Below are 14,422 nucleotides of genomic sequence, written 5' to 3' on the forward strand. Positions count from 1 at the left end.
TGTCTTTTTTAGCTGTCATTCAAAAAGAACCCTGAAAGTAACAGAAAATACACACATGCACCTGGCATTGTAAGCAGGTTGCAAACTATCTATGTATATATTCCTAATGATTGCTTTATTAACTGTATCTGCACATTCTAACACAGTCCAGTACAACAACAATGCCTTAGAATGTATTTTCACAAAGCTCGAAATGTTAATTTTTCTGTCGATATATATAATCATATGTTTATTATTTATAGGTGACAGCTGTGGTCCGCTGGGCTATGATATACTGAGAGGTCATTTTAAGGTCATAATAGCAGAAATAGCTGATTATAAACAATTTAACAATTTAAGCAATGTCCTCCTGGTATTAATAAATAATAGTATCAACAAAACTGAACATTCTAGGTATTATATGACTTCATGGCAGGGCACCTGTGTCGAATTGACTCTATATATCTAATAAAATGCACAATGTGTCCAAAATTTGAATCGTGTATAACAATCTGATATTTTTGAAGAGAATGGTTTCATTAAGCAGTGTAGATGTTTGAATTTGACCACCAGTCTGTTTAAAATAACTCCCTTCTTGATTTCATTTTTTTTTTTTAAAGGACAATTTGTACATTATTGTATTGTAATCTTATTTATTTATGTATTTTAAGATAAGGAAGTCAAGTCCATAAACATGATTTTTCAGTTTTTGGTTGATTGATTCACATCAGTCCACTTATATCAACAAAAGTTTAGAGTGGGCAAACTTTCCTTGAAATTTCAGTGAAACTGCTGATTCTTAAAGTTTCTGAAACACTATCCTCACTAAGCAAAGGATGAAGAAATTCAAAATGTAGCCTTCTTGATGGGGGTCATTAACAATGTCCACACCTCCTCAAAGCAGGACAAAATAGCATTTTGAAGACATTTCTGTCACATTAATTTCAAAGTCCAGGGATAAAAAAGGATCAGTGTAAAGTCCCTGTGAGAAATCTTGCCATATAAAACACAAGGTTTACCTTCAGTGAGGATATTGAACTTTTATTTAAACTTAAAAATCTTCAAGTGATGCTCTTTTTGTTAAGGTTAGGCTAGCAGATGCTTAAATAGTTTTTAATCAAGCAAATGTCCTGTAAGCTGCAGAACACCGGGAACCACCGAGTCGGTTTCTGCTGGTGTTTTATCCCAGCTAAAATTGACAGCCATTAAAGTTGTTGAGGACCAGACACTGTCACTCAAGAGAGCAAGCAAGGACAGAGATAGAGAAACAAAGGCTTGTGTGTGTGTGTGTGTGTGTGTGTGTGTGTGTGTGTGTGTGTGTGTGTGTGTGTGTGTGTGTGTGTGTGTGTGTGTGTGTGTGTGTGTGTGTGTGTGTGTGTGTGTGTGTAAGAGAGAGAGAGAGAGAGAATAAAAAAAGTGTGAGATCGAGCGGAAAACAGGAAAGTACACTCGACTAAGGGGAGGATTTATAAAAGACTCGCCCTTGGTGGGTTTGAATTATATGACTCCATGGAAGGGCTACATACTCTTCATCTGATGCTTTCTTTTCAACCAACATTTTTTTTTTTTTGCAAAACTAAAAGACCGTGACATTTTGGCAACTTGTTAACACTGTCTTCAGGGCAAAGGGTCAAGAGGTCTCTTAACATACAGTGCACAAAGATGGATATACTGTTTTCTATGACTGTCTAAGGAACAAGACCTCAGTGACAAGCTTTTTATATTGCATCAATGGCACCATGATGAATGCCAAGCTTGTGACCAGTTCCTACACAATTGTGCCACCTTCTGGAATAAATGGGAAACTCTATCAAGGACAGGCAAGAATTCAACAGGGACTGAATTTAAGAATTATCTTTTTTGACCACAGTAAGACGAGGGAAACCTGCTTTTCAGTGTACGGTATGTATTATTTTCTCTGGTTCTGGTTCTGTTCCTTCTCTGCAGCTCTGCAAGTCTGCTTTACTTCTGCTTCTTGCAACTTTAACTGAATTCCTAGAAAGTATTACATTCATTTTAATTCACTTTCTTTATTAAGGTAGAAATGCTTTATTTAACTTTAAATGTCAGAATTATTTTTAAAACAGCTTTAAATACATCAACTCCCCGAGCATTCTGATCAGTGTGCAGAAAATCAAAAAATACATTTTATTTTCTTGAGTCAATCATTTAGCATTCAGTTCAACACGAATGGGCCATATTTCTTTATTTCACGTTAATTCCTTTCCATCTCTAATTAGTATTACACTGGTTCTTTTTAAAGAACTTTCTTTAATAACAAATTAGTTGAACATCATCCATATGGAAATAAGTCATGTCTTATAAATCCAACAGCAACCTGAATTGAATTTTCCAAGTATTTCTGCAGGGTCATCCACACAACTGGTTAAGGTGGACATACTGTATCTGTATTTCATTTTTCATGTCTTCAGATTTAGGGTTTGCAGAGCTGTCAGCAAGGCTTGGGTGGGGGTTCCAAGGGGCACTCATGAAAGCATGGGTGTATGGATGTGTATTTGGGGTGTGGGGGCCGGGGGATGAAAAGAGAAGATTGGGGAGTGATTCAATTGCTACACAAATGGATTTGGCTAATAGAACGAGCCTCTGATCCTGACTGGTACACAGCTGGAGCTCCCCTAATTGGAGAGGGTGAAGAGTGGAGAAGAGAGTGGAGAGAAGAGAGAAAGAGAGAATATGGCCCCAAGAGAAAATGCACCTCTGCTGTAACACTACTGACTCAACATGGACCATGACACACGTTAACAGGACCCACGCCTGGAAAACAGGTCATGCGGAAGCACATGGTACCTCAGCGTTCATATTCTCAGCTTCAATAGCAGCTTTGTGTAATAATTTCCAGTGTTTTAAATATCTGATGAAGTGTGCCATAGGAGCAAAAAGTGGACCACTTCAAATCAGCAAGGACCATTAGAGAAATATCTTGTTCTGATAGGTGAAAACGGGAGCCTCATAACCATCTAGCAGCACTAAGTACTCCCCACTTTTTGTGAATTGGATTCATTGCGAGACAAAGCATGCAATTCACTATTATTGACGACCTTTGTTATTAGCGCTGCCTCTGAAATAGCTCAAAGCAACAAATGTTAGGCTAGTATGAAAGTATGAAATGATTTCACTCTTAAATTCCTGAATAGATTAAATTGAGTGAACATCACTTCAAGGTACATTTCCAGTTTGCTGCTGCCTTTGTGAAAGTCTGAATAGTTGAGAGCGTGTTCAAAACATCCAAAAACGAGCAAGGCTCATCATATTGACGGCAATAGTCCAGCAATGACAGATTATAAGAGCTGTTATCCTGTAATATTCCACCCGTCAGACGATAGCTAACAGAAAAATGGAGGGAAACTAAGCACAATTTCTATAAAATTTTGCATCTGAGCCAAAATGAAGACATGCGGTGTGCATAAACCTTGTTTACTTGCTCCTCCATTATTAGTTTCTGACAAAATAGGATAGTTGTGATGTGAGCAAACATGTCCAAAGCATCCAAATACATACATTTTCAAAACAGTGAACACAAACACATAATAAATTTCTATGTTAAAACTGCAGTACCCAACAAATCAAAAAAGAAAGAAAGAAAATCCATAACAACCTTTGGCCAGTATATAGTAGGCTAGTATAAAGAGTGAAAAAGCACACATATGAAATAAAAGTGGACTTTCACCTAGTAGAGTAGAGTATACCCTCCAGTGTGAAACTGAATGGGCACTGCCTTATTTGCCTTTGTGACAGGGGAGAGCTGGAGAAGGAGGGCAGGCTGGGGAGTGATCCTGCTCTTTTTTCTCTTGAAAGGTCTCCAAACCTCTCAAACTACAGCCAAAAGTTTTGAGGATTAAGAAAAAAATCCGAGGTGATGCAAGAAATATGTGTGTGTATGTGTGAGACAGAGAGAAGCAGAGTGGGAGAGCGCTTGTGTGTATTCTAAAAGAAGGGGGTTCTTCCCAATCACCGAAAATACAAAGAGCTGCCGAGCATGAACTCACCAGGGGGGCTCTTAGGAAGCCTATCAGCTCACATAAGGGCAGAGGAAAGGCTTACATATAGGAAACATGCTCTAAAGGAGGAGCACACAAAAACGCCTGCACTTTCATCTCTGTGAGGATGCTCTGTGACATAGGAACTTCTTAACTCTCAAGCTGCACCAGAGTATCGACCCCAAATTACACATTTGGATGTGTGTTGCAAAGTGGCGAAAAACGAAGGTCACAAAATTTGCTTATCTGAAGTAGTTCCTCACAAAGATACAAATACAAATACACACACTGTCTCAAATCCTGCATGATGCTCTTATTCACGACAGAAGTAGGAGGAAAACCTCTTACACCTCTTACGCTACTTGAAGGGGAGTTCCTACAGCACAAATTGTCCGTTTGATAATCCACAATCAAGATCAACATATTAATGAGCAAACACAGACATACTGACAGATATTGCGGGAACACGTATACAGGGAGGCAGTCCGGCCAACCCTCCCACTGTGCTTCCTTTGTAGCGACCATTGTAACAGTTTTGTCTGAGCCATATGGGCTGATTTAGGGATGTGGACCCCCGGCAGCTGAGGCTTTGTCCCTGTGTCACAAAGGTCGCTGGGATTGTGTTCCCAGCTAATTCCCTCTTTCAGGGACTGCAGATCAGAGTCTATAATGATCTGGGCGGCCTAGAACAGGGATTACTGCTGCTGCTCCTGACATCAACAGGCTTGTGTGTGTGTGTGTGTGTGTGTGTGTGTGTGTGTGTGTGTGTGTGTGTGTGTGTGTGTGTGTGTGTGTGTGTGTGGGTTGGGGGTGCGAAAGCGCAAGGGAGATAGAGAGAGATGACATCTTAAGATGAAACATTGTTGCTACTCCTTTAGCAGGAATCAATTGATTCCCTCCTCACACCAAACCCACCCCACACACAGAAATAGATCCACCCCCAACTCACACACACACACACACACACACACACACACAAACACACAAGTACACTCCGAGTTTTCCACCTCATTTCCCTCAGTCCCGCTTAGGCAAACATTATTAGCAGAGAAAGTGAAGGCAGTGAAGGAAAAGTAATAGCTTCTTGTGTCTTCACTTACCTCCATTGTCATCATGTGGTCTCCAAATTAAAGGCTTCTGTCTGGCTACTTTGTTTAAATCTTACACTTCCAGTATTGCTCCTTCAGGATAACTAATTAGTGCAGCATTTATTACGAGATATTGTATGCAATAGTAGCAATAAAAAGAAAAAGCTATCCCTACCCAGTTCAGCTTAAACTTCTGCAGTCTAATACAGGAGTCCTACAACCTTAATTAAGGCTTAATTAACCTTAGATTGTCTTAAAAGTTCCTTTGAGGGCTGTTGATTCAACTATATGAACATTTTCGAGGACATCATTTTTGGTTTTGCTGACACAAAAAAGGTGGATACAGCATCAATCCCAAATATAAGCTTCATGAAGGATGGATTTATTGAAGGAAGGCTTTTTTTTTAGACTGCATTAGCTTTGGCTGGGTTTACCTAACACACTAAGCGGCTGTTTCCAATATCCTCTAAATAAACAAATAAATGAACAAATTGAGGCACAAACTCAAGAAGGCTTTTGAATCAGAGCTCTTCTTATTTGCAATGATCACAGATAAAAAGGATTACAGCAAAGTAGTCTGTTAGTCAAGCATTACATTTCACACTTTAATATACCTTACGTTTCAAAAAATCAAATTTTAGGAAAAATAATAGTTGTGTAATAAGGTGGAAACTGTGCGCTATTAATACGGAAATACCAAGTTAAACATAATATTTACACCGTTTACCTCCAAAGAAGGATGTTGGCAACATAAGATAGCATTTATTACTGTAGTACAATATGATAAAATATATGATATTATGTTAAATGTGTTCAATCATGAATCAGTATTGCCTTATTATTATGAGGTTACTATCACTTGAAAGTCAGTATATGCCTTTTGTAAATTAATTATTAATTACTATACTACTACTACTATACAGCTATTACTATATTAATACTAGTTTATAATACTACACTAACACTATTGATTGGTTTAGCCACATTGTTGTCCCTCTATGGCTCTTTATTACAAAATTATGAAAATGTTAGTGTAATAGTACATGGCTAAAACCATTGTTGTGACAAAGTTGGTGCCAATATTTATTTGTTAGTACTAGACTATTACTTTGGTAATTAATTGGTAATAACCCGCTATCTCCATATTATTACCTTCTTGTTTCCACCTTAGTACACCATTATTACCACACTATTTCTTATTATTAGTCTTTCTAAATAAATAATGTGTAATCAGGTAAAATTCTTTAGTATGTAAAAAGATGACACTCTAACATTTTTCAGTGAAGTGTACTACTTGTACCTAAATGACTTTTCATCAGTGTTTACCTGTAACTTCAGTGAAACACCAGGAATATTCTTCGAGTATGTTTTCCCTCTTTAATACTAGAAACTGAAAAAACATTATGAAAATAAAAATCAGCCTCCACATGGCTCCATCACAAGCTATAACTGTCAGCTACATCACAAATAGAAAATACAGGGTTTGAATGAAAGACCTATTGATACAAGGGCATTTCATTTACTTCAAGGGAAAAAATACAACACTGATGTTGCTGTACCAGACTGCTGTAAACAATCCTGACCAGACAGACTTTCAGGAAATCTAAAAAAAAACAAAAACACACACACACACAAAAAAAGAAAACTGAGTAATCAGGTATATGTGTTCTCAAGAAAAGACATGTCTACATGCTGAATGAAGAGCCCTCACATGGATACATGCTCAGGATGAATCACCTTACCTTTATAATGTTTTCCATTGTTTTATGGAGAGTACTTTCAACAAGGGAGCTGAAAACAAAACTTGTTTGCTTTCCTTCAACCCTCTTTTAATTTTCTGCTTCCAATTGTTTCTCTAGGCATTTTCCCCCCGGTATTTTATTCTCTTTCTTCTTCCCCCCAGTGAAAAGAGACTTTCATTGAAATTCATTCTCTCAAGGACCGGCACCCATGCAAGGCCAGAAGATAATAGGCCAACCTATTTATCCGGCAGTTTTATTTATCTTTTTTTCTCCTTCCCTCCACCTTTTCCCCCTGGCTTTGGATTGATCATGGTCGCAGCAAGATGACAGCTGTCTCCTGTGCATTAGCAATGCAAATGAATTTGAAGAAAAAGAAGTGGAGCTTCAGTGTGCTGGGCCATAGGTCTGCAGTCTGGGCTGAGACATAGAAGACCACATCCTGACCAGGTGCTTCCAGGACTCTGAGGGACAGGGAGCAGCTGACAGTAGGTCATAGTGGCTACACTGTTAGCTTTAACATTTCATGTTATTCTTGATGAAGGTAGGTAACAGGAATCGAAATGCAGTAGTGATTCAAAGGGGTACATTTAAAAGATTTATAAGGTTTCTTCATGCACCATAACATCAATTTGTTTGCAATTAAAGGTCATGCAAAGGTTGGTGTTAGCCTTTTTTCTGCTACCTTCTATTACTAGGTGGAGTCTCTCATCAATAATTTCTTTCTATCTTTAAGAAAACAATAAACCTTAGTTTCCACATTGTATCATACAAATCATAGTCCCACAGCAATAACTGAGTCCATCCATCCATCCATTCGCTTCCGCTTATCCTTTTCAGGGTCGCGGGGGGCGCTGGAGCCTATCCCAGCTGTCGTAGGGCGAGGGGTGGGGTACACCCTGGACAGGTCGCCAGTCTGTTGCAGGGCCAACACACAGGGACAGACAACCATTCGCACTCTCATTCACTCCTAGTGGCAATTTGGATTATCCAATTAACCTATCCCCACAAGCTGCATGTCTTTGGACGGTGGGAGGAAGCCGGAGTACCCGGAGGGAACCCACGCAAACACGGGGAGAACATGCAAACTCCACACAGAAAGACCCCGGCCTGATGGTGGAATTGAACTCAGGACCTTCTTGCTGTGCGGCAACAGTGCTAACCATCGCACCTGAGTCATTTTACAAAAAAATACATTTTCATTTTTCATGAGGATTTTCATTCTCATTTGGGAAAAAAATCATCAGGCTTTTCCAGAATCATATTTCACCATTTCAGCTGTAATGTCTTAAGTCTAACAACTTCCAGCTTTTTTCTCTCTCTCTTCAGGTATTTCTTTGTAATCATCTACAGCTTGTATGAAATAATGACAACTAAAAGCTGCTACCAATAACATCAACAATAATTAGATCATTTTTAAAAACACAATATAAGTATTAGGATGCGATACTAACATTCATGACTTAATGACAAGGCATTAATTACAGGCTCTACTGACACAGCCGTTGCAAAACTATGGGTGATTGTTACAAATTGTTACATAGTGTAATGGCTTACATGTTTGCTTAGCAAGTCCAAGGTTGCTGGTTCAACCTGAGCTGGATACACAAAACCTCTCTGTGTTTGCATCAAGAAGGGCATTAGGGATGAAATTCTGCCAAATCAAACAAATTGCACTCCCTTCTGTGGCAAGCATTTTACAAACCAAAGTGAAACTTCAGGTTTCTATAACAGAATTTAAGCTTTGATGGGTTAACCAGTGTAAGTATAAGTAAAACTAAAAAAAATACATATTTACACAGTGATATAGAACAGAAAATAAAATATGTGTCATATAGGTTTTTATTTATGATCATAAATTGGTATTTATTTAAAATTTCTGTGTTTCACTATTATGAGTTGTTGCCCCCCCGCCCCTCCCCCGATGGTCATTAAGATATTCTTAGTCCCTCTTTTTCATGACAACTCACATAGCATTTCTTTTACCCAGGATCTTCAGGGTCGCTCAATGCAGCGTTATTGATTTTATTCATATAAATTAACCATTACAAGGATGTTGTACATATTGTGTGTTGAAAGAGCATGCGTGGAGGTAATAAGTATTTACTTTGACCATGTAATGAATGGACCTTTGTGAATCCAGAATCGATTAACACAATTTATTCGCAAGGACAACTCATATTAAGATCACTTGTACATTGAAGGAATACAAGGAATACAGGTAGGTGATTGTCCCAAACCTCTCTGAAGAAGTATTGTCATGGTAACCAGTAGGTACTTTAGACAGCACTTCATGTATCCTCATGACTAAGAACTGGAACGCACACATGAACATGAATGTATAAGCATAAATAAACCAGAGAGAAACCTAAAGGTGGTGTTGTGAACGCTGCTAAAAAATTAAAAAATAAATAAAAAAAAAGAAGCATACTCTTTTTAAAATTTATCTGGATCCTTTTCAGCCCAAGCAGTTGGTTCTCTATGTTGCTCTTAATGAGCAGTAACTATGTGCCATATCTTGTGCATATTTTTCTTCCTAGGAGCTAAATTGTCTTGTTATTTTTTTATCTTGAGCAATACTTCTCCAAGCTTTCTGAAGGTCTTTCAAAAAAAATTTTTTTAAACATGGCTGCTTTTTCAATCATTTTCAGACCAGTCCGTGTTCCTGATCACTTTCAGACAAATGATCTATTGTTCACGAATAGTCTTAGTGGAAGGGTGGCTGTCAAGAAGCCATGTTTAAGTAAGAGAAACAGAGAGATTTTGATCCACCATGCAATATAGAATATGAAATTAATGAAACTGATGACTGCTAGTATATATAATTATGCTAATTTATATCTAAATGATATCTATTATAGATTATAGTGCTAAAGGGAACTGGGGATAAGGATGAATATGGTAAGTCTGTAGAGTGTTGACTGTGGGGTAGGGATTATTCCAAGTCACCGAGACTTTGTTTATTTTGTTTGAGCAAATATGTGTACGTATGTGTACATGTATATAATAATAATAATAATAATAATAATAATAATAATGGATACTTTATTGATCCCCATGGGGAAATTACTTGTTTTTCTCTGCATTTGACCCATTCACTCAGTGAAGCAGTGGGCAGCCCACTAAGCAGGCGCCCGGGGAGCAGTGTGTAGGTATCTGTGAATATGTGTATATACTGGTCTGTTTGCTTTATATGTCCAAAATAAGAGTTTATCATCTGGAAACCATCTTATTGGTAACGGCTACATTTTTTAGCATGGCATGACACTGGCATGACAAACTGGCAATGCGGTAAAAGCATACCTGGATAGAAAAACACACAATGGAACACCATGAGTCAAGGATTGTGCTCCCCAGAGCCAGACGTCAACATTAATAGTAATAATGGATTGCCTTTATATAGCGCTTTTCAGGGCCCTTAAAGTGCTGTACAATTCCACTATTTATTCACTCTCACATCCTGGTGTGAATGCAAGCTATAGTTGTAGCCACAGCCACCCTGTGGCAGGCTGACAGAAGCGAGGCTGCCATATCACACCATCGGCCCCTCTGGCCATCACCAGTAGGCGGTAGGTGAAGTGTCGTGCCCAAGGACACAACGACCGAGACTGTCCGAGCCGGGGATCGAACCGGCGACGTTCTGGTTCCAAGATGAACTGCCAAGTCTTTGAGCCACGATCACCCATTATTGAAGTAGTGTGGGATCGTCTTGACCGAGAATTGAACAAAAGGCAGCCAACATCCAAAGAAGAGCTTTGATTGTCCTTCAAGATACCTGGAGAACTATTACTGAAGGCTACTTAAAGGAATTACAAGAAAGCTCGCCTAAGGGAGTTCAGGCTGTGTAGAAGAATAAAGATGGTCATACCAAATATTGACTTTGAAGCTTGTTAGAACTGTACAAACTCTGCTTTTGAGTTCAATGCTATAGATCCATGTATGTCTCTAAATTGCCTCTATTTCCCTTTTTCCTAGCAAAATACAAAGAAATAAGGGGCAACTTGAGACTTTTACACAGTACTGTAGTACTCCAGTACTGATCCGTTTTTTAAAATTCCACTACACCTATTGACTGTAGGACCTTTCCTTTTTACATTTGACATTGAAATTTTACATAAGAAGAACAAGCTTATCATAGCAGAAGTCTCCCATTGTGCAGAATTCACCTACACTGTGCTGTGTGCAGAGTTTTCATTCTCACCTTGACCTGGCAGTTTTTACACATGTACAAGCAAGGCTTTTGTGTATGGTAGTTGTTTAAAAAGCAGATCTTAGCCCAGGAAGGCCAAAGGTCTTAATGTGTGATTGGGTCCCCAACTTTTTTTGCCTTGTTGGCACTCTCCCAAAAAGTAATATTTAATTGGATTCCTTGTCAATTTTCAGATGTCTTGATCAGCTTCATTTAGATACTATAACAGGTCAATCCCAAAAGAGGTAAAGTAACAAAATATTTTACAGAAAAAGTCAACCCCAAAACCCCATGGACTCTTGGAATACACACTTTCAGAACCATTTATGCTTTTGCTGCATTCTCCTCTACCTAAGTAAGAATTTAATTTCAGGGCTTGTAGTGTCACCCTGCCATACAGGAACTCACCTCACTAAATGTATGTCTTCCATCACTGTTAATAAGAGTCACCTGAGAAAGATCATCTTCTTAAGGCCCCTCAGAATACATGGGTCCAAAGAGAGGCACAGAGGAAGGACAAGCAAACTGCCTGAATCCTTTACAAACCTAGAGTGGCCATCCTCCTGCCAGTCCTCACACAGGGCCACAATTAAATTCTTCGCCCACTTATTCTTCTCCTCTTTTTTTGTCTCTTGAGAAGACACCTCACTTGAAAAACCACTGAGGCTGCTTTTTAAAGGTCCCTGTGTGGCAGGGTGACAGAGGACACCACTCTCTGCCTTTTCTCTAATTTGGAAAGACCGGGTGAAATTGAAAAGGGGGTTCTCAGCTCCCTCCCCAAAGACCCTCTCCACTCCTGCCCCCACCCCATCACTACCCCCCGCATCCCCAGCGTGGCCTGGGTGGACTCCCCTGGTCGGTTCTCAGACCTCCCCTGTCTGTGTGATACCAGTGGTATTGTGAGAGGCTGACAAAGAACAGGAAGCCCAGGGGTCGGTAGGGCAGGCCTGAAGGTCAGCTCAATCAGTCTCTACATGATGGATGCAGCATGGGGGCCAGGTCACCTGAAAATGTACCAAGCAAGATGTCTACATGCGCACTCGTCTCCGCTCACTTTACCCATCCAACTTTCTATCTTTCTACAAGAAGTGTGGGAAACATCTGTGTTTTCTGCACATTTGAAGAGCAAGATTTTTTTTTTAAAAAAATAAAGAAATTAACATTTTAGGGACATTTTAGGTCTAACAAATTTTTGTGCAGAAACTTTTGTTTAAATTAAAGCATAAAAGTGATAATAAAGGCACTTTTTATCTACAAAGCAAATTCTACACTTTATTAATAACACATAAATATTTTTAAAGCAGTGTCACAAAGTTTTTGGACTTTACACAACAGTGTTGATGTAACACAAACCAAATAATGTACTGAAAGGGTCATTAATATTTGTCATTTACTAAACATCATCATGCATGCATCATGCATCTTAGATTGTGTTTTAAGGCGTCAGCTCTTTCAAAAGCAGCAAATGTATTTTTACATTTTAATGCATACAAAATGAAGTGTGTGTGAGCCAGTGCGTGTGTGAGTGAGTGGAGTCCACAGTCGTCATGGAGACCTCTGGCTGTGGGAAGCAGTCCAAACATGACAGAGCTGAGTTTACTGACTCAAGGTGACTGGGCCGAGGGTGCAACAGCACACAACGGGGGGACAATGGCTGCTCCATTAGTGCTAATGGGGGACACATGTAACAGAATTAGGGTGAGGACACGTGGGGGGAGACCACATGGGGAGATGGTTCATCCCCATCCCAGCCCCCTCACCACCACCCCCCAGCCCCACCCCAAACAACCCCTCCCTGTCCTGTCCCACTCCATCAAACTTGCACAAACCCACAAGTCATATGCAGAACGATCTTTGTTTGACATTGATGTTTGACATTTTTCAGCACCTTAGCGTCAACAGAAAACTATGCCACCATACTCAAATTCATCTAATTTTTTTTTTTAAAAAGCCTAAAGGTAACGCCAAACAAATCTTTATGGTGAATGAAGTTGAACATCATGTATTTAACCAATAGCCACTGGGGAAGAAGGGACAAATAACCAAAGTGAACTGCATTAACAGGAAGTAGTGTTGTCATCCTGTATTTGGAGCTGCTTTATAAAACTGATGTAATATTGAATGAAATAAAGTCAGGCTAAACTTGAAATAAAATGTGCAGGAAAGTAGAAGTACACTAGGATTAAATGAAAACGGATATGTCAATTTTTTTGAGAAGAAAAATGTGTTATTTTGGTCCAAATAAACTAAAATTAGTGTATTATACATCTCAGAAATATTGTCTATGTTGTGAAATTAGGTTGGACTCTAAGACTTTTTGAAAAATATCTAATTGCAGCCAAATTGGAAAGTTTTAATATTGCAGAACTTAAAAGTTATTGACTTAAAAGTCATTTTAAAAAATAGTTTCTGTGTTACTGCAGTGCAGCCACCTCCGCATTGCCTCCTATCTTGTCCTCCTCACCGCAGTGTAAATCAAACGGACATAAATCTGAAACAGAGGTCAATGAATCTCTGCTGGTGGACTGTGAATCTTCCTCAGTCATCCTGCCCCTCCATCGATCCCCCTTCTGCAAATTCCTGCACTCTGCCCAAGACACCCAGTCAATTAATAAGACATTGTCTCCTCCCCTTGGAGCCTGTGCACAAGAGGCCACCCAGGAGCCAGCGGGCCTTCCCTCTAAAAGCTGCTTCACTGGTGGCCCCCAGGAATGCCAGTCGCTTTGGGAACAGGCAGAGCAGGGTAGGGTGGGGGTGAGGTGGAAGGAGGGGTCTGGGAAGTTGGATAATAGGAACAGCCCCATCATCCTCATGTGCTGGGGCAAGCCAGTCAAAAATTGGAGGGCAACAAAAGGAAATGCGTTCCACTCCCAGGGATCGAAGGCACTTCACCTCTCTGGAGTCCAGCTTAAACCTCACCCTGTGGAGTACAAACACACACATGGTGAAACACACACATTACTTTGCCCATACCAGAGAGACAACAATGCCTCGGTTTATATTTACTTCCTTCTAAACTTCAACTTATTAAGATTTTTAGATCTAAAGCAGTGAATCATGACATCATAACAGAGCTACACAAAAAGATTCTGCCATGATTCGCCATGCTCACTCCCCAACACCATCTAATTTATTGCAACATCCTCCAGTTTGAGGAAGTTCTCAGCTCTCTGAAAAATGTTAATAAAAAAGTGTTGGTCCTGTAAAGGTATATCACACATACACATCAAAACCACACTCCAAGTTCAACCTCCTCCCTTGCCCTCTGTCCCATTTTGCATTCATCTCTCAAACGCTGCTCTCCTCTTTGAGGACATGCCTGGGAGGAGCTGCAACTAAATCAGAGGCTGTGCAAAACCTTTGAGATTTGTTGGTATATTTGCTTTTTGGTTTAAAATATTCACTTAAAGCATTTGTTGCTTTTAAAAG

Source organism: Rhamphochromis longiceps, linkage group LG19 (assembly GCF_057381845.1).
Source record: "Rhamphochromis longiceps isolate RC_006_pf linkage group LG19, R_longiceps_female_GT1.1, whole genome shotgun sequence".
NCBI lineage: Eukaryota > Metazoa > Chordata > Actinopteri > Cichliformes > Cichlidae > Rhamphochromis > Rhamphochromis longiceps.